Source organism: Perognathus longimembris, chromosome 14 (genome assembly GCF_023159225.1).
Source record: "Perognathus longimembris pacificus isolate PPM17 chromosome 14, ASM2315922v1, whole genome shotgun sequence".
In the NCBI taxonomy this organism is placed as follows: Eukaryota; Metazoa; Chordata; class Mammalia; order Rodentia; family Heteromyidae; genus Perognathus; species Perognathus longimembris.
The window spans coordinates 35,435,778-35,454,540 of NC_063174.1; the positions used below are offsets into that span (position 1 = coordinate 35,435,778).

Sequence of the window (18,763 nt, forward strand, 5' to 3'; positions counted from 1 at the left end):
TTTGAGGCACAGTTCCACTTCCAGTTTTCTGGTCGTTAGAGATAAGACTCTCAGGGACTTTCCTGATTGGGGCTGGCTTTGAACCTCAATCCTCAGGTCTCACCTTCCTGAGTAGCTAGGATTACAAGCATGAGCCACCAATGCCCCACTTAATTCTACATTTTTATGTCAATTATTTATAGTGTCCAATGAGAGATATAGGTGTAAAATACAAGCCAGATTTTAAAAAATATTTTTATAAAAATATGGGCTGGGAATATGGCCTAGTGTTATTTCGCCTCATATACATGAAGCCCTGGGTTTGATTCCTCAGCACCACATATATAGAAAAAGCCAGAAGTGGCGCTGTGGCTCAAGTGGTAGAGTGCTAGCCTTGAGCAAAAAGAAGCCAGCCCCTGAGTTCAAGCCCCAGTACTGGCAAAAATAACCCCACAAACGAAACATAAATCTCTCTCTCTCTCTCTCTCTCTCTCTCTCTCTCTCTCTCTCTCTCTCTCTCTCTCTCTCTCTCTCGGTCGGGGTGTGTGTGTGTGTCAAAACCAGGTGTTAGGGGCTGGGGATATAGCCTAGTGGCAAGAGTGCCTGCCTCGGATACATGAGGCCCTAGGTTCGGTTCCCCAGCACCACATATACAGAAAACGGCCAGAAGCGGCGCTGTGGCTCAAGTGGCAGAGTGCTAGCCTTGAGCGGGAAGAAGCCAGGGACAGTGCTCAGGCCCTGAGTCCAAGGCCCAGGACTGGCCAAAAAAAAAAAAAAAAAAACAAAAACCAGGTGTTAGTGGCTCTTGCTTGTAATTGTAGTTAATTGGGAAACTGAGAATGAGAGGATCATATTGTCAAGCCAGTCCAGACAGAAAAGTACATAATACCCCATCTTCTGTGCAGGAAGTTAGATGCCTGTGATCTATGATCCCAATGACAAGCAGCCTAAGAGCAGGCACAGCACAGCTCAGGTGCAGGTCAAGCAGGACACTAAACTCTGTCCTAAAAATAACCATGAAGGCAGATACCACTGGCTCAACTGTAAATCCTAGTGTTCTAAATTAATCCTGGGAGAAAGCCATGCTGAAGGTGTGGCTCAAATGAAGCAACACCAAGCAAGTAAAGCTATAAGGTCCTTATTTTAGTACTCTCAAAATAGAAAAGAAAAAAAAAGTATAATAATTCATTATACTTCATTTAACATGTTTTTGGTTTGGGGGGGTGTTTATTGGCTGGTCATGGGGCCTAAACTCAGGGCCTGGATGCTGTCCCTGAGCTCTTTTGCTCAAGGCTACTGCTCTACCACTTTGAGCCACAGTGCCACTTCTGGTTTTTGAGTGGTTAATTGGAGAGAAGAGACTCATGGGGACTTTTCTGCCCAGGCTGGCTTCAAACCAAGATCCTTAGATCTCAGCGTCCTTGAGTAGCTAGGATTATAGGCATGAGGCATAGGCACCTGGCTTAAGTTTTATATTGCTTATTTAGTTATATTGATTATTGGTTATTGGTTATTTAAGTAATATTTAACCCAACATTGGATTAAAATATTTAAAGAATAATTTCATTCCTTATTTTTAATGAAGCAATTAAATAACATGCACAGAATACATTTGTGAGGGACTGAGAATGTGGCTCAGTGGTAGAGTGATTGCCTAGCATGCATGAAGAAGCCCTGGGTTCGATTCCTCAGCACCACATAAACAGAAAAAAGCCAGAAGTGGTGCTGTGGCTCAAAAGGTAGAGTGCTAGCCCTAAGCAAAAAGAAGCAAGGACAGTGCTCAGGCCCTAAGCCCCAGGACTGGCAAAAAAAAAAAAAAAAGATACATTTGTGAACAAAACACATGTGACTCATAGTATATTTCCATAGGATAGCATTACTCTAGAGAAAAATCATTTTATTGGCTCCGAGCCCAGGGAATTCCTCCTCTTCCTTTGCCTACAAAGATGGAAGGAATTTCTTCCCACCTCCTCAATCAAGAGTGAAAAAGATTCCCATGAAACCAACTAGAGACTGGGAGCATGCTACAATCAGGAATACACATATACAACAGAGACTATTGTCTTTTACAAAAACAACTTCCTTGATGCAGATTATCTATAGAATTTTTTTTTCTTGGCCAGTCCTGGGGCTTGGACTCAGGGCCTGAGCACTGTCCCTGGCTTCTTTTTGCTCAAGGCTAGCACTCTGCCACTTGAGCCACAGCGCCACTTCTGGCCATTTTCTGTATATGTGGTGCTGGGGAATTGAACCCAGGGCCTCATGTATATGAGGCAAGGCAAGCACTCTTGCCACTAGGCCATATCCCCAGCCCCCAGATTATCTATAGAAAAGAAAGTTAGAAGCACAACTAGTTATCTGGTAAGAGCCACTGCAAAGGTTGGTGTACAAGCACTTTGAGAGATTCTTTACAAATATAACGTACTTACTAGAAGACCAAAAAATTCTACTCCTATATATTTACTCAAGAACAATGAAGGCATGTTCACAGCAGACACATGTTAAAACCAAGACTCATAAACAAAGTGTCATGGGATTTTATTCATAATAGCGAAAAACTGGAAACAACCCAAATGTCCATCAGCCAATGAGCAGTTAAACACACTGTGGTATATTTATACAGCAGTACTACTTAGCAACAAAAGAAACAAACTACTTATAAATGCTACAACACATGGTTGAATCTTAGAAACATTATGTTGAGTGAAAGAAGTTAGATCATATAATAAAAAGATTTATAGAAAGATTTAGAAGATGAAACTAATTATAAAAATCTGTCAGTGGAAGTGTGGGGTAGGGTTAGGTAGGACAGTACTAATTACAAAGTCGTATAAGGAAACTTTTTAAGAAAATAGAGGGCTGGGAATATGGCCTAGTGGTAGAGTGCTTGCCTTGTATACATGAAGCCCTGGGTTTGATTCCTCAGCACCACATATATAGAAAAAAAAAGCTAGAAGTGGCACTGTGACTCAAGTGGTAGAGTCCTAGCCTTGAACAAAAAGAAGCCAGGGACAGTGCTCAGGCCTTGAGTTCAAGCCCCAGGACTGGCCAAAAATAAAAAAGAAAGAAAGAAATAGATGTTTTCCATTACAGTGATTAGTTATAGTGATTAGTACATACATACATGAGCCCATGGCTCATGTCTATAATCCTAGCTACACAGGGGGAAAAAATCTGAGGATAGTGATTCAAAGCCAGCCCTAGCAGGAAAGTCTGTGAGACTTTTAGCTCCAGTTAACCACTGAAAAACCAGGAGTGGGGCTATGGCTCAAGTGGTAGAGCACAAACCTTGAGCAAAAAAGCTCAAGGACAGCACCTAGGCCTTGAGTTCAAGCCCCAGGACTGGCACACACACACAATAAAAGGAAGTATTTAGTTGTATATAAATTATGCTTCAATATATTGATTTAAAAAAATTATATTTATAGACTAAACACAAAGGTTCTGTAGTTTGCCACTTCTGGCTGTTTTCTATATATGTGGTGCTGGGAAATTGAACCCAGGGCTTCAGGTATACAAGGCAAGTACTTGCCACTAGGCCATATTCCCAGCCTGTAGTTTGGATTTTGAATGTCCCAAAGGCCCATGTATTGAGGTAAGATTCCCAACTTTGGGTGCTGTTGGGAAGCAGTAGAAACCTTTACATGATGGGGCCTAGTCACTGGGGAAAAGGGGTGTTGTTGAAAGGGAAATGTGGACCCTAGCCCACCCCCAACTTCTCTCTCTCTTTACTTCCAAGACACCATGAAATGAACAGTGTCATCTACCACATGTGGTTTATGCAATCACAGATCCAAAGCAGCAAGGCCAAATATGACCCCCCACACACAAAGGCCCTTATTTTATTGGGATTTTTTTTTTTTTTTTGGCCAGTCCTGGGCCTTGGACTCAGGGCCTGAGCACTGTCCCTGGCTTCTTTTTGCTCAAGGCTAGCACTCTGCCACTTGAGCCACAGCGCCACCTCTGGCCGTTTTCTGTATATGTGGTGCTGGGGAATCGAACCCAGGGCCTCATGTATATGAGGCAGGCACTCTTGCCACTAGGCCATATCCCCAGCCCCACAAAGGCCCTTATTAAGCCTTTATTCAGTTGTCCTCAGGTATTTTGTCACAGTGATAGAAAGCTAACAGCTTTACTAGGTTTAAGAAATAGGAAATACATATTCAAACCTGCTTGCTCTTAAAGATGCACTGCTTTTTTCCTTAAAATCAGTTTTATGATCAAGGGACATTCAGAAATATTATATAACTAAATTGTTTTACCTTTCTATTAATATTCCTAATTCTTTGTGATATCACACATCCACCTAAATTTCCTAAACCATTATAATATTGTGCCAGTACTCCCTTATGCTTCTTTCTTTCCACATCAGCCTGTGGTAAAACTAACTCATGGGAAAGCATATTGATTTAGAATACAGTTCTCAAATAGAACACATATGCTTTTGAAAATGCTCAATATCTGTGCTGTCCAATGTGGTCAAGCTCAGTTTTGTATTTTCTTTTTGTGGGTCATGGGGCTTAAACTCAGGACCTAGTTGCTTTTGCACTCAAGGCTAGCATTCTATCACTTTGAGCTATAGTGCCACTAAGAACATAATTCTTAAAAGACACCATAAGGAAAATATATTCATATTTATTCTACTTTAAAACAATCTCAAATCTACTTTAGAAATCTTTCAACAAAGTGAAGATGGTTTTTCATGTGAATACATAAATCCAATGTCCAGACATGTATTTACTAGGTATTAATGCTGAGTGTAGTTGCCTATCAAATTAGATGGAGTGGTCTGATTAATACCAGTACTTAAGAAAAATTCAACTAAATACCAATTAAGCTAATTATAAAATATCTTCCCACGAAGTTGAAGACCCTTATGATTTAGATATACAGTCAGTCTTTAAATGTAAAACACTTGAGTTAGGAGATCCTGAAGACATAAACAAATGAAAGCATTAGCAGTGTTCTCTTCCTCTGTCACTGCTCCTGTTTCAGGAGCCTGTGACACAGAGCTGTGTTACTACTGCTGCCAGCACTGCACGGGAACAGGAAGGAAAGGATCCATTTCCACTCTGAAGTTTCAACTTAGAGTGCATTTTCCAATACAATGTTAGTGAAGTACTGTAGGAGCTAGAATACAGATCAAATATACTGTTGGTGTTTTGCTGTTCTTGAATGTCACCATAGGTCAAGCATAAGGGTGCATCCCTTTAGCTGAGCACTTAAGAGACTGAGGCAGGTGGTGAAATGCCTCTATGGAAATCAGTAAGGAGGTTTTTCAAGAAAGTAACAATAGAACTACCATTTGATCCTACTATGCCACTCCTAGACGTGTATCTGAAGGAGTTTAGGCATATAATAGAGATACCTGCAACACTTGGGTTTATAGCAGCACTATTCATACTAGCTATACTGCAGCCTAGCTGTCCTTCAATCAATGGAAGGATGGAAGAAAATGTGCATATATATGTGTGTGTGTGTGTGTGTATGTGTATATATACATATGTATATATATATAATGTGGATATATACAGAATGTTATATAGCCATATATAGGTTATATATATATCACATATATATGCACACACATACACAATGGACTAATATTGACCCATAAAGAATAATGAAATGTGATTTTCAGAAAAAAAGATAGAAATGGAAGTCATCACGTTGAACAAAATGAGCCAGACTGAGGAAGATACATATCAAACCTTTCTCCTATTCAGAATCTAGACAAAAAATAAAATAAAATAAAAATAAAAGAAGTCACATGCCAGTGGCTCAAGCCTGTAATTCTATCTACTTAAGAGACTGGGAAACCCCAATTAATCAACAAAAAGCCAGAAGTGGAACAGTGATACAAGTATGAAATGAGAACTATTTGAAGGAGGGAACCAGTGGGAAGAAAGGAGTGGGGGATGAATATGATTGAAGTATTTCATAAGCAAGCATTAAAATAAAAAAAAATCTATAGAAAAGATCACCATCATTATTTGTGGAATCCTGTACCTTTAAACACATCAAGCAGATTTAGAGTCTGGAGGGCAGAGTCTCCTGTCTCCTAAAGGAAAAGCATACAAATTCAGCAGTATAGAATTCTGAAATGTAAATTTATGGAAAAACCTTCAACACCTTTTCATAAGGTGTCACATCAAAAACTGTTTAGTTATGAATGAAAAGTGACCCTACTGTGGGAGAGTGGGATTTTCTATGCAACTCATAAATGAATGGATAAGGATTTTCTGCAAGAGTTAAGATAGACAGTTGAGTAGGGTTGAGAAGATTTGGGTTGAGTCGATAATACAGCTACTATTAGTATAAATATGTACAAAAATCGCATTGTGATAATGGTCCAGACGTTGTTTATTTTAGTTTTTTTTGTTTTTTTGCCAGTCCTGGGGTTTGGGACTCATGGCCTGAGTATGTACTGCCCCTGACTTCTTTTTGCTCAAGGCTAGCAATCTATTACTTGAGCCACAGTGCCACTTCCGTCTTTTCTGTGTATGTGGTGCTGAGGAATCGAACCCAGGGCTTCATGCATGCTAGGCAAGCATTCTACCGCTAAGCCACATTCCTAGTCCACATTGTCTGATATTTTATCTACCTAATCCTAATGGTCATTTGCTCACAGGAGAGTAAAAAGCTCCAAAGTCACACACAAAAATATCCCTAAGGCTTGAGGTATAGATCAGTAGCAGAGTATTTGCCTAGCAATAGCAAGGTCCTGGGTGTGATTCCTAGCACTGTGTGTGTGCGCGCGCACACACACACACACACACACACACACACACACACACACACAGTCCATAATTTATAATTTTTGGTAATTTTTTCCTCCTAAATAATTCTATCCCTCTCTCTCGACTGTGCATTAGGTTTAATGATTTGCTTCTAGCCACTAAAGTGGCAGTGCAGGTGTGTGGCCTTGGAGACTTAAAACATAAAAAAGGGGCTGGGAATATGGCCTAGTGGCAAGAGTGCTTGCCTCCTATACATGAAGCCCTGGGTTTGATTCCCCAGCACCACATATAGAGAAAATGGCCAGAAGTGGTGCTGTGGCTAAAATGGCAGAAGTGCTACTAGCCTTGAGCAAAAAGAAGCCAGGGACAGTGCTCAGGCCCTGAGTCCAAGGCCCAGGACTGCAAATAAATAAATAAATAAATAAATAAATAAATAAATAAATAAATAAATAAATAAATAAATACAAATAATTAGAAAATAATGATAGGAAGAAGAAGAGGAGGAGGAGGAGGAGGAGGAAGAGGAAGAGGAAGAGGAAGAGGAAGAAGAAGAAGAAGAAGAAGAAGAAGAAGAAGAAGAAGAAGAAGAAGAAGAAGAAGAAGAAGAAGGAGAAGAAGAAGGTAAAAAGACCCTGTGGCTTCTATCTTGGTCACTGTCTCCTGAATTTCTTGCTCTTAGGTAAGCCAGCTGTCAAGTCCTAAAAAAGAGGACAGAACAAGGTAATGAAGCCTCTAGTCAACAGCTGTGGGAGTGAGCCTTTCAGGAAGCCACGCCTTCTTGGAAGCCTAGCCTCCAGTCCCAGTCTTGCCACCAGATAACTACAGTCCCAGCCAGCATCCTGATGTAGCCACAGTTAACCTGATTCCTGCTTCTGACCCAAGGAAATGAAACAAATTACATTTACATACAATCGTGTACTGCAAAACCCTATTGACCCCTAATTCTAAGAGCTTGTTCTTCTAGATATAATTCATATGAGAACTTTCTATTGCTTTTTCCTTCCTTGTTTCCATCTTCTTTCCTTCCTTCCCTTCTTCCTCTCCCCTCCCTTCTTTTTTGAGATATGGTGGTTTGAACTCAGAGCCTGGCAGTTACTTAGGCACTGTACTTCAGCCCAGGCTCTCATCTCTTTTTGCTTTTTAGGTTATTTTCAGATAAGGTCTAGCATTTTTCCCCAGGCTGACCTCAGCTGACAACCCTCCTACCTATGCCTCCCATGGAGCTGAGATTATAGGAATGCACCATCACAGCCATGTTGGGCGTTTTTGGAGTCCTACTTTTTGCTTGTATTGGTCTCAAATTGCAATCCTCCTGATCTCTGCTTCCTGAGCAGGTAAGAATGCAAATATGAGCCACATATTAGTTAACAAATGATGTTAACTGAAGTTCTGGATACCCACTGAAATGACTATTTCTTTTTTTTTTTTTTTTGGCCAGTCCTGGGGCTTGGACTCAGGGCCTGAGCACTGTCCCTGACTTCTTTTTGCTCAAGGCTAGCACTCTGCCACTTGAGCCACAGCGCCACTTCTGGCCATTTTCTATATATGTGGTGCTGGGGAATCGAACCCAGGGCCTCATGTATATGAGGCAGACACTCTTGCCACTAGGCCATATGCCCAGCCCCTGAAATGACGATTTCTTCATTAAAGGACATCCATCCATTTAATCAAAATCCTAAATACATTTATTTCATATATATATGTATATATATATATATATATATATATATATATATATATATTTTTTTTGGCCAGTCCTGGGGCTTGGGATTCAGGGCCTGAGCACTGTCCCTGGCTTTTTTTTGCTCAAGGCTAGCACTCTACCTCTTGAACCACAGTGCCATTTCTGGCCTTTTCTATTTATGTGGTGCTGAGGAATCGAACCCAGGGCTTCATGAATGCAAGGCAAGCACTCTACCACTAAGCTACATACCCAGCCCCAATCATGCTAAATTTAAGAGGGAATCTGCCATCCCCCGAAAAGAAACCAGTTCACTTCTATTTCCGTTGTCAGTTTTTTCTCATCTTTCCTGTACCTGAATTCAGATTTCAAGGCTTAGAGAGCACTGGATTGCTGTTATGCCTTCCTGTTATTGCTTGAAATGTTCCTCAGAGGTCAAGAGGCTTGAAAGCTTATAGCAACTACTGAGTCAGGCCCTGACACCAACTATATAATGTTTACATTATACTGGTCAAACAGTTCATATTCCCAAATACGGTTCGAAAGTTCCTCTGAAAATGACTCTGGAAAAAGGAAACGAAAACAGTTTCTTTTCCCTAACGGCACAGAGGAAATCCATTTTGATACTCTAGATCTCTTACTACACCAACATACTTTAAAAAACCTGGTTCAAGGTCAATATTTATTCTAATTCTGCTTCAGTCTATCAAATGGAAAAGTTAGGGCTTTTCCATGATAAATTTGTGAAGTCTAAAATATCTGCCTCTACTGACAGTTTTTTGAAGTTTCTAGTCAAAACTACTAATATCTAATCAGTAAATTCTATCTGAAATTCCCACAGGATGATGTCACCCAGTCTGCCTCCTGTCAGAGGAACTGACACAGACACTAATGCTCACACATGTAAGACATTAAATTCTATGAAATGAGGGCTGGGAATGTGGCTTAGTGGGGGAGAGCTTGCCTAGCATGCACGAAGCCCTGGGTTCGATTCCTTAGTACCACATACACAGAAAAAGCCAGAAGTGGTGCTGTGGCTCAATTGTTAGAGTGCTAGCCTTGAGCAAAAAAGAAACTCAGGGACAGTGCTCAGGCCAAGTTCAAGGCCCAGAACTGGAAAAAAAAATCTTCTATGTATGTAAAATTTGTGAAATGAAATATCTAAGTTTATCAGAAAGTTAGTAAAAGTTAAGTAAATCTTAATTAATCGTACTTATTTTGTTTTTTTCCCCCTCATTCTCAGCTGTATCAATAAGATGAGGAATTATAGGTAGGTAACTGGAGTGACCTAAAGCGTAGGAGGCAGGTGGTAAAGGACATATACTTTTCTCTTTGCATTTGCCATTGTCTCTTCCATATCCCTCCTGACACATAAATGCAGGGATCAGTCTCTAGTCATCCCACCACTGCCCCCAGTGTTGCTTGTTCTTGGAAACTAAGTCAGATCACACTTGGTTAGTGCGTAGGTGGTGAAGCAAGGGACAGAAACAATCTTTTCTCTTTCTTTTTCTTTCACTTATTTTCCTTTCCTTTCCTTTCTTTCTTTCTTTTTTTTTTTTGGTCAGTCTTAGGGCTTGAACTCTGGGCCTGGGCTCTGTTGTTGAGCTCTTTAGCTCAAGGTTAGCACTCTATCACTTGAGCCACAGTGCCACTTCTGGTTTTCTGGTTGTTAATTGGAGATAAGAGTCTCACAAACTTTTCTGCCTGGGCTGGCTTTGAACCAGGATCCTCAGATCTCAGTCTCCTGAGTAGCTAGGATTACAAATGTGAACAACCAGTGCCTGGCTCAGAAACAAGTCTGGGCACCAGTGGTTCACGCCTGTAATCCTAGCTACTCAGGAGACTCAGATCTTTGGATCAAGGTTCAAAGTCAGCCTGGGCAGGAAAGTCTGAGTCTCTTATCTCCAAATAACCACCAAAAAGCTGGATGTGGAGCTGTCACTCAGGTGGTAGAGCATTAGCCTGAGCATAGACACTCAAGGACAGTGCCCATGCCCTAATGTAAGCACTATGATGGACACACACGCACACACACACACATACACACACACAGATACCCTTTCATCATTGCTATTCTAAATGTTTGCTGAGTACCACCTATGTATTATATGCTGAAGAATCTAAAAATAAGTAGTGTTGAATAAAATAGATTAAATCCTTGAATATATAGAGCTAATTTAAAGAGATAGATAATAAATATATAGCTCTCAGGAAAATAAAATTGTTCAGTAGCCATAAATGGATGCTAGGAGGTAGAGTGTGGGAGATGTTGGTATTTATCCAGCATGGAACAGGCCTCACTGGCAACATGTGAAATGAAACCTAAAGAAAGTGAAGAAATATCCTTGGGAATATTGGATATTTCCTAAGAAACAGCAAATATAGACTTTGAAACAGAAACTATTTTAACATATTATGAACAACAAACAAACATGTAAACAAAATAGAAATTTGGAAACTCAGTAAGGAAAGATATAGGCCTCATCAAGAACAAATGTCCAATCTTAATCTATTTTTATTAGAAAAATCTCCAAGTTTCAAATTTATCTTCTTCCTCTCTCCAGGATAAGACATTTATCATAGAACATATTTTTGTTTTTGTTTCTGTCAGTTGTGGGGCTTGAATTCTAGGCCTGGGCTCTGTCTCTGAGCTCTTCAGCTCAAGGCTAGTGCTCTACACTTAAGCCACAGTGCCACTTCCATTTTTCTGGTGGTTAATTGGAGGTAAGAGTCTCACAGACTTTCCTGCCCAGGCTGACTTTGAACCTCAATCCTCAAATCTCAGTCTCCTGAGTAGTTAGGACTACAGTTGTGAGCTACTGGCGCCCAGTTAGAACATGTTTTATTTACCTAAAGATGGTTCATACAATCAGAAGTGTTTAGTCCAAAGCCCAATGAGGTGGTAACACATAGGTAATCCCAGCATAAGGGAGGCAGAGGCAGGAGGATTTTGAGTTTCAAGGGCCAGCCTAGAATACATAGTAAGATTCTGCCTCAAAAAAAAAATGATTAGGCTATTAATTCGGCTAAGAAAACTTTTTTAATAGCATAAAAAGGAGCTATAATAGCCTTAATTAAGAATGAAAGGTAGAATTTTGAATACTGAATTTCAGACATGTAAGAATGGCTAAAGTGCAATGTTAATATGTTCCCTAAACCTGAATGAAATTAAAATATCATGGCATTTTCCAATATAAATATGTAATAAGGGATATCATCAGATGGTAGGTATGCTAATGCCAAGATGAAGAAGAGGAGGGTATTTACTATGATTATTCTCTACCATATATTTCATTTTACAGCTTGGCTTTTCCTACTCACCCATAATATTTAGTTACAAATCTGACATGGTAACTCAGCAGGTCAAATGCCTTGTGACAAGGACCAACAATTGATCAAAGGGGAGTTTTTAAACTACTTCTTACCCCTTTCATTCTATTAGGGGATGAATAGTATGCTCTTAACCCCCTGTGCTCTCCATATCAGACTCTATAGAGTGATTCTCATCTCTAGAATCTTAAAATCAGAAAGAAAATAAAAAACAACAAAAGAGCCATCTTATGTTACAGATAAGTAAATCTTGTCAGACATAGCCAAATCACAGAACTAGTTAGCAGCAAAAGTAAAACTGAAGTCCAAACACTTGTCTCCAATGTCTGTATCTTTAAGTTGTCTATCTTTTTTTGTATACAAATTCAGTAATGTGGATGATTTGGGAATTCTATTTTCGTCAGAGAGTAGATTTCTTATTTTCCATAGGGTCTAACCCCTGTCTTAAATAAAAATTTCCTTGGGAAGTAAAAAAATAACATTTTACAGCACTTTATAAAGGAATTTCCACATATTCTGGAGTTATTACTCTGCTATTTCAGACTAACAGTGATCATCACTTTATTAGAGTCGGATCCTACAACAATGGATTTTAAGCACTTTGGGAAGCAAGCCTAAACACCTTCGGGTGTTACTTTTTTTTTTTTTTTTGGCCAGTCCTGGGCCTCGGACTCAGGGCCTGAGCACTGTCCCTGGCTTCTTCCCGCTCAAGGCTAGCACTCTGCCACTTGAGCCACAGCACCACTTCTGGCCGTTTTCTGTAAATGTGGTGCTGGGGAATCGAACCTAGGGCCTCGTGTATCCGAGGCAGGCACTCTTGCCACTAGGCTATATCCCCAGCCCCGGGTGTTACATTTTGGTGAAGATGTTTTGGGAAACTGTCTGGACCAGAATAGATGACATGGTGATAAATTAATATCTACAGAGACCATTTCTTTCTTTCTTTTCTTTTTTTTTTTTTTTTGCCAGTCCTGGGCCTTGGTCTCAGGGCCTGAGCACTGTCCCTGGCTTCTTCCCGCTCAAGGCTAGCACTCTCCCACCTAAGACACAGCGCCCCTTTTGGCCAGCGCCCCTTCTGGCCGTTTTCCATATATGTGGTGCTGAGGAATCGAACCGAGAGCTTCATGTGTAGGAGGCAAGCACTCTTGCCACTAGGCCATATTCCCAGCCCCGAGACCATTTCTTTCTTTGATCAGTTAGATAGTGGTAATAACTGGAGGTCCTTTTGTCTCACCCACCTCAACCCTCCCCCCCAAACAATGTTTGGAGATGTCTTTGTCATAATTGGGGAGAAACATCTGGCATCTAATGGGTAGACGCTGTGAACACTGACAAATGTCCAACAGTGAATAGGACAGTCCTCACAACAAGAAATTCTCAGCCTGAATGACATTAGTCCCAAGACTGAGGAACTGAGCTAGGAGAAACTTTTTACTAAGGATCTGGGGGAAGCTTCTTATCACTTTGAAGAACTTCGAAAGGAAAATAAGTTACACACTAACCTTTATTTCCTTTTGGTGTGTGGCTAATAATTTTCTAGGAATTCTGGAAACTACTTGCAGCTCACACATTTTCAAGACATCTTTGTGGAGGAATGTGACCAAGGCAGTTCAGTTAATGTAGCTTTCGAACTGATTACTAGTGTTCACTGAGGAATGTTTGATAGCAGGAGGGTTAAAGGGCAGAGTTGGCAGGCAGCAGTCAAGTCCTGGATTCTTCTATTTAAACACAAACAACTTGAATAAATACTTGGATAGTATACTGCTCTATTTGGGAGTGATAACCCAGGAAGGGTAGGTTATCCCCTAAAGTCTTGACCATCTGGAACGATGGTTTGCTTATTTTAGAGCACCATGGTTCAATGGAACACCAATAAACCATCCATTGTCCAAAAGGAGAGTAAGAACAAGAATTCTTTTTTTTTTTTTTTAAAGAAAGACGAAAAAGAAAGGACAGGCCTGGGGATGTTGTGAATGATGTTTTGTGTTTGTTTTTTAAACCACAGTGAAAATAAACTAGAAAAGATGTGATGGTTTGCCCACGAGAAGGCGCTGAGGAGGATTGTCCATGCAATGTACCCCTCCATGAGTAACGCAACGTGTTCACAGTGCTAGATTTCAAAAGGGGTTAACAGAATTGTTCAAAGTCATCCGATGGCTTTCATAAAAAGTGTTAAGGGAAACGTGTCGACAGTCTTTCTGCTTGGAACGCGTTTCAACCCCAAGCGCGAGCCGTGAATCCGTCCTGGGTCCGGCCTCGCGCTGGCCCGCGAAACTTGAAATCCACGCCGGGGGACCAGAAGGTGTGCTGAAGCCAGCGGTGGCCCTTGGCGGCCTTCCTTTCCGCTTTTGTTTGTTTTTCAGAGCTGGGTCCCGGCGGCTGGGAGCTTCTCAGAGTCGTCCGTGGATTCAGGGAACTCGGTAAACACTGAACACTCCAAGCTTTTGTGTCTCGGTGGCTGGGAAAAGCCAGGTGTCCCACTGTGTCTGACTAGACTCGCCTCAAGGAGAAAAAGAACTCCCCTCAGGAGACTACCGTCATCCTGAGGAAGATGGGGACCCAGAGGAAACAGCGGCCCTCTCCGGACTCCGCCCCTGGGAAACGCCGCGCCCCACACACAACGCTCCGTCGCCAGCTCCAGCTCTGAAGCCGCTCCGCAATTACCGTTCACACCTGGTTCGCCTTTTATACTCGGAGGCGCGTGAACGCGCGCGCCCGACCGCTCGGAGGTACGGAACTAGCCAATCAGCGGGCTCCCTGTCCTCTTGGGCTCGGGATTGGGCGGTCCGTGCCAGACTCTTTGGCCGGGCGGTGGGCGGGCGTTCCGAGGAGGAGGGGTAGGGGAGGACCGGGATAGGCGCGCTCGCTGCGCCAGAATCCCGGGCGCGCGTGCGCGGTCTCGCGCGGCCTCGAGGTGGAGTGGCTGGCGGCGACGGCGGCGACGGAGGAGGCTGGCGGTGGGGAGGGGGCGGGGACTAAGAGATTCTGAGGTTGGGAGTCGGGAGTTCTCTGGATCTTTTATCTGGTATTCTTGAGGGCCGCCCGCCTCAGGGCTGTGGTCTGGAGAACGGCGGCCACCGCGCTGCGGAGGTAAGAGGAGGACCGTTGGCGGCCGGGCTGTGGAGATTTTCATCAACAGGTCTCCGGGAGTGCGGCGGAGGGGAGGGGGCGCCCTTCCCCCACCCCGCCCCCCGCGCGCGCCGGGCCCGGCCTGACCCCGGGCGCTGCGGCGGGATCGACCGGGGCAGCGGGCGCGCCGGGGCCCTGGTACGAGCCCAACCTTTGTCCCTCAAAGGAACGCTGCCCGCGCCCGCTCGCCGCGCCGGGGCCGGGGACGCACCTCGGCGCGGTCTTCATCCCGACCCGCGGGAGTTGTAGGGGGCTTGGCGAGGGGGCCTGGGAAGGGCGGCGTCTGCGGGCTGCAGGGGGCGCCTGCGGAGCCGAGCTTGCGACGCCCGGGGACTCCCTCCTGGCGGGACCGGGAAATCCGCGGTGGAAAATACTTTCCCCGAGAAGAGGGAATGTAGTCTGCGTTCCTGTGCCTGAGTCAGGCGGCTCCTGGTATTCTCCTCTCTGCGTTCCTTAAACAGAGAGACAGTTCCTGCTTCCTGGTGAACACTTTCTTGTTGTTGTTTGTTCTTAACGAAAAGCCTAATGTCGTTTGTGCTTTCTGATCGTTTGCTCCGAGATTGAACTTTGAAGCCTGTAAATTGTTGCGAGCGACTGTCGATGAAAGGCGCTTCCGAGGATCTTGGTCGGAAATTATGTAACTTCATAGCGATAACTCACCCTCTGTTTTAGTTGATTGACATACGGCAATGTGGGTGGAATTTAGGTTTCCGTCGAAAAGGTTTTCCTAGGCATTTATAATAAAGTTAAACTCTGATAGCTGAAGAGGGTTTTAGAGGTAATTTATAATTCGAATTTAGAATTTTAAGAATTGACAGGTGGAAAACCGAAATAAGAATTGTGAAGTTTTTGAAATCCGACAGACACGCTGAAAAACGTTACTATTTCTGTTTTTTTTTTAAAAACAGTGTTCTGTTTTAATGATAGTATTCTAATAATGCTTTTGAATTATAACAAGTTAAATTGTACAGGAGGAATAAATGATGTGTTAGTTATTGGTATCTTTGAAGTGTAAATATTGGTGGTAATGAAAATTATTAAGTAAGCTTTCTTGAACATTATCTGATTTTTTTATGAGTTCCCTGTGGGTATGTTACCAATTAAGCAGTTTATTAATGAAGCAGGCAAAACTATAACAAATGATTCATTTTAATCTTTGTTTAAAACAACTGGGTATCTTTGCATGAATGGTTTCCTTGATTGATTTTTGGCTTAGACTTGAACCTGACTAGTAAAGGTGGACTCAACTTGTTTTAAAACATGAAAATGAGAGGTTGTAAAAGTTCTACCTCAGGGTGGCCTAAGTTGGTACAATGATTTAGCTCTTAATACAATCTTCTGAATTATAATTTTGATTAAAAATCTCATCAATCACGGCCTATATCATTGAAGTTAGCCCAGATAGGATTCAAATACTCTATGTAGCACAGGCCTCAAACCCTCAATCCTCCTTGCTCAACCTCCAGAGTGCTGGGGTACTTCCAGAGGTGTGTGCCACTATCTCACATGGGTTCCTAATCATATCTTACTGTTAAATAAACCAACAAGTTACTGTTTCCAAATCATATAAAAACTGGCAGAGTTGATTTTTTAACCTTATACATTGTTTCATTTTTTTTATAGCCACAAATCACAATTATTTGTCCACTGAAGAGTTGTTTCCAGTTTTTCAATAAACCTCCCCTCTTGACCCTGTGGTTTGAACTCGGGCCTCTTGCTAAGCAGATTATCACTGAGCAACACTTACATCAGTTTTTCAGCATTTCAGACAGGGTTTCATGAATATCTATTTCTGTGTGTCTCCTTGAGCATGTGTGCTTTTCCAGACCGTTACCACCTGTAAAGGAATTGCTGACAGTAGGTTCATAGACACTTTCAACTTCACTAGCAACAAGCAAATCACCTTCTAAAGGTGTAGTGACTTTCATTCCTGTCAATGCTGTGTGAGTGCCAGTGGTTTCTCATTCTTGTCCACAATTGGCAGATTTCTGCCAATTAGGATGAACACTTAGTTATCATTTCCTTTCTTTAAGAAAGATTTTAAGTTTGTATACCACTCCAGTAGAGATACACAAAACAATTTCATAATTTAAAATGCCTTTGTTCTGCCCTTTTTAAATCAATCATCTTGCAAAATTAACCCCTGGCAACCAGCGATTCTATAATTTGTCTTTTCTCAAGTACTAGGTAAATGCAATTATATAGTGCTCAGCCTTTTGTGTCCTTTTATTAGTCCTGTTGTAAAAAATTTATATGGACGCTGCAGATAAAATGCAGAATCTTTACTCCTCCTTTTTGTCAGCACCAGCATTGGCCTGTGTAGTCTTCCTGACTTTCTTCATTCTGTTCTTGCATTCCTTCCACTGTTTTCCTGAAGTCTTCTTCTCACACAGACATGTCTGTGTAAAAATATTGAATGCTTCATGAATTTACTTATCATACTTGTACAGATTCCATGCTGTTCTCTGTATCATTCCAATTTTAGTTTGTGTGCTCGTGATGCCAAGTACTGTCTGCTTTTTTTCATTTAGCATGATTTGAGAATCATTCATATTGAGTTCTATCCACAGTTTCTTCTATTTTGTTGCTAACTGTAGTACTGTCCTGGATGGTTATACCAGATTGTTTATTCAGTCACCACTTGAATTTTATTGAATTTTTGTTTTGTTTTTTGTGATTATGAGTAGAGCTGAGAATAGGCTTTTGGGTGAACATGTTTTCATTTCTCTTGTAAGTGGGATTACTGGGTTATGTGGGCAAATATATAATTAACAATTTTATTTTTAAAATCTGTCAGTGGTAAGCAGAATAAATGGTCCTCAGGTGTTCTGATGAGTAGAACCATGAATATATTTGGTTAAGTGGAAAAACAGAATTAAAGTTGTTAATTACCAGGCTTAAAAGTGGGGAGCTTATTATGGATTATCTAGGTAGACCCCAGTGTCACAAATCTTACAAAAGAGAAAGACAAAATAGAGTCAGAAAAAAAGTTGTAACTGTGAGAGCAAGTTGCAGGAGATGAAAGCCCCAAACCAAGGAATGGGGATAATCTCTAGAAGATGGAAAATGGTAGCAAACAAATTAGTCTTTAGTGCTTGCAGAAAAGAAATTTTAGCCAAGTGAGATCTGTATCAGGCATCTACAGAATTGTAAACTCATACATTTCTGTTGTTTTTAAATTTGTAGTTATTTGTTACAGGATTATAGCAGACTCATCCAGTGTCCTTGTTTTCACAGTGACTGAACCACTTTGCATTCCCATAGAAATGTATGTGAGTTCTAGTTGATTCACATCCTCATTAGTGCCTTATGTGGTCAGTCTTTTTAATTTTTTTTTTTTTTGGCCAGTCCTGGGCCTTGGACTCAGGGCCTGAGCACTGTCCCTGGCTTCTTCCCGCTCAAGGCTAGCACTCTGCCACTTGAGCCACAGCGCTGCTTCTGGCCGTTTTCTGTATATGTGGTGCTGGGGAATCGAACCTAGGGCCTCGTGTATCCGAGGCAGGCACTCTTGCCACTAGGCTATATCCCCAGCCCCAGTCTTTTTAATTTTAGCCATTCTAATAGATGTGTAATATCACTTCCTTGTGGATTTTAATGGCAATTCCCATCAGAAGTAATGAACAGTATTGAGCATTTCGTGCCTTTATGCCATCATAGTATTTTCTCTGGGAGAGTCCAGATCCTATGCCTATTTTACTTATTTACTATTTGTTTTGAGACAGAGTCTCACTTGGTTGCCCAGTAGTTTGGCCTTAGATTACTGGGTTTAAATGATCCTCATGCCTCAGTCTTGCAATTGATTTGGGATTGAATCCCCTAATTTAGATTATATCCTTGTTTTGAGAGTTTTGTTGTTGTTTTGTTTTTTTCATTCCTGAAAATTAGACCCAGGACTTTGAACATG

At 41.7% G+C, this 18,763-nt stretch overlaps 1 protein-coding gene and 1 non-coding gene across 2 annotated transcripts in view; one reads left to right on the forward strand and one right to left on the reverse strand.

Annotated features, from left to right (window-relative positions):
• The first annotated feature begins 15,214 nt into the window (after window positions 1-15,214).
• The window catches only part of Pals1 (protein associated with LIN7 1, MAGUK p55 family member), an 80,756-nt gene continuing 77,207 nt past the window's right edge, over window positions 15,215-18,763 (forward strand). The window contains exons 1-2 of the mRNA XM_048362297.1: window positions 15,215-15,604; window positions 16,092-16,096. The gene's annotated coding sequence lies outside the window, so the exon portion shown is untranslated. The remainder of the gene's footprint in view (window positions 15,605-16,091; window positions 16,097-18,763) is intronic.
• On the reverse strand, window positions 17,265-17,369 carry LOC125363684. Its single transcript, XR_007213278.1, has one exon. It is a non-coding gene; the product is annotated as a U6 spliceosomal RNA (small nuclear RNA).